This window comes from Pinus tabuliformis, chromosome 6, assembly GCF_031772625.1.
Source record: "Pinus tabuliformis cultivar Carrire ecotype Pingquan chromosome 6, CPIR1, whole genome shotgun sequence".
NCBI lineage: Eukaryota > Viridiplantae > Streptophyta > Pinopsida > Pinales > Pinaceae > Pinus > Pinus tabuliformis.
Genome location: NC_142292.1, coordinates 586121996 through 586125087, shown reverse-complemented (window position 1 = coordinate 586125087; position 3092 = coordinate 586121996).

Sequence of the window (3092 nt, the reverse complement as noted above, 5' to 3'; positions counted from 1 at the left end):
CTTTTTTACCTTTTACTGTTTGCTTTAGTTTAAATAAAATAAATAATGATATTGGGTTATAAGATTTTGGTTAGTTTAACTTCATGTTTTAATGTTAACTAAAAGAAGAAGTCAACTAGTATTGGAGAAACTGATACCTTTCAGGTAAGATCAAATGCAATCATCCAATGGTAAGATTCATATACCCACTTTCATTAATTTCCATTTCGTTACTTTAGTTTCAGTTTTGTTTTTAAATTCTATTGATATATAAATCTGTTTTGCAGATCTTCATAAAAGCTTTCAATCCTCCGCCAAATCATATTTTGAAGTCCTATACTCTTCTCCTGGTTTTATTTCAAGAAGCAGCGATAATCTGCGTTGAAACCGCTACACTAGGAAGTTTCTGAACCTTTAGTTTGTTTCTTTAAGCATTCCTTTTATTAGAAAATGATTAAGATGATGCTTTGAAACAACAAGATTGACATCAGACAAAAAAAATTCTTTGTGACTGAATTTTATCATCATTGCTATCTAAAGCCTAAAACATTTACAACCCTGCAAGGTAAAATTTATCTGAATCTTGACATAAAAAGGAATGATTACATGATTATTTTCTTTTACTTCATGTTGTTGAGACATTGGTATAACCATTCTTGTTAGAGTTTGTATTTCAAAACTTGGATTTTCCTTTCACTTTTTAAATTTCTTCATTTTTATTTGCTGATTTCTTTTTTCACTTTAGCTTAAGAATTCTTTTCCTTTGGTTTTCAATTTTAATTTTAGCAACTTTTCCATGATTTGTATGGAAGGCCTTCTTGTTACATAACAATGGTCGACATGCATATGGAAAAATTGTTAATAGTCTACTATTCGCTTTTTCTTAATATCTCTTAATAAAGTTTGTTTTTCTTATTATAAAAGTAGACATACTTAAGGAAGAGAAAACAAAATAAGAGAAGTTGACAAAGTATCATAGAATTTGAGAAATTTCTTTTTCATCAAAATTGTAATCATTTTGAGATTTCAATATTTTATTAAGATCTTTCAAAGTTCTATTACCCAAGAAAAATTATTTTTAACCAAGTAAAGACACTTTACAGCAAAGCACCTTTAACTCTGAAATTGTCATCCTTAACTCTTAAGGAGTTAATGATTCTCTCTGTCCCAAAGAGTCTTATTTTTCTAGAGTGTATTCCAGAAATATATTTAAATTTAAAATATAAGAGGTCTCATCATGAGTCTGCTTACAATGATCATAGGAGAAAAATAGGTTGACATTACCAACACTGCTAAACAAACCAGGGTAATGGCTTATGATTGCAAACAATCATAAAACAAGGGGTCTCATCACGAGCCAACTTGTTCAATCCAATTATAACTAGCAAATGGCATTGTCAACTATCTATCTACTAAACCAGGACAATGGCTTTTAAGAACTAAAAAATAAAAAATAAACATATATAAATGGATTTATCTCTAGGTCAATAATTCTTAAATAAATGGGATTATAAATCATTGATAATTAAAAGGTAATCCTGTCGAGACTATAGATGTTTGCTGACAACAGTGACTCTACTTGTGACAAATGAGTATATTTTAAAAGCTAAGCTGTAAAATGACCCCTGCTTTATCCCTACAACTAATTAAGAACTGATATAAAGTTTTGAAATATTTTAATTTATGAGGAATTTTAAGAAAAATTATAATAAGATGATTCTTGCTTTTATTCAGATTAATGAACCTAGTCAAGTCTCTCTTCTTTAATTATTTTTACTTTAATTTTGGGAAAATATCATTCATATCAAACAGAGATAACTCGTTATTCTCTCGTGTGTCACCATTGTTGTGGTAAAACACAACCCCCCCCCCATTTTTTACTTGTTCACTTCAAATAATGAGGACCCTTTCTATAAATTTTTGGCTAAACGCCTTTTAGGATTTTTATTAAGTTGATTATCCTATGATTTTCTTAATTTTTCATCTTCTTTAGATTTTTGTTTTGATTGCTTGGTTGAAATTGATTTTTTATAAGCTTCCCATTGATACTTGTTTCGCCTCATTTGGTCAAATGGTTTGTAAATGACACTCCTTTGAAGTCTAATCATTTATGTCGTCTGAGTTAAAAATGCATAAAACATACAATATTTCATTTTACTAATTAAATTAGTTTAATAATGCATTTATTTTAAATATTAACCCCTAGTTAGTTATTACTAACATTTTTCATTTTTTACTTATACAGCGAAATCATGAAGCTTTGGGATTTCAGTCATTTATTCCAATTTTCTATTTTCAAATAAATTACCAATCTCAAAAACTCAAAATATCAAAGTAGTTGTAGTTTTTATTTTTTTATTTTTATCAAAGTGACTATAATTTAGATAGACAAATTATGTTTTAAATAATCCCATAACTTAACCAAATAATAAATATCATGGAGCTCATATATATATATATATATATATTTCATAAAAATATCGGTTTCATCACAATTTTCATAACATGCATTTCTTAAAAACCCCGATGGCCTTTATTCCCCGAGCGCCGATATGCGATGGCTAAAAGTCAAAGGAATATGAGTTTGGTAATTAGTTACATTCAAGTTTACACTTGGCTAAAAGTCAAAGGAATATGAGTTTGGTAATTAGTTACATTCAAGTTTACACTTTTCGCAAAAGACTTATCGCAAAGTCTTATCGCAGATTTAAAACAAAAAGAAACCTTAACATTTTCACAAAGCAAAATGCGATAAGCAATAAACGACTTGGTTTTATACAACGTATTAAAAAAACTTTAATGTAAATCTTCGAACTCCCGTGACCTCATGCTCACTTCATCGCACAATTTTTCACATTGCATCTTTAATAAAAGGGCATTCCAAAACAAATTGCGATCAATCATTTTTGCGATATGTGATGGCTAAGGACTTCAAGTGCTTGCCTTAGTTTTCATAACACTAACCTTTAAGTTTAAATAAACACTCATACGTGAGTGAAATAATGAAATAGGAAGGGTAGTTATAATGGTAGTGTAGTGTTAATATAATATTAGAATTAATATTTAGGATTTATAGTAATTAATTCTAAATTAATTAATATAAATATATAATA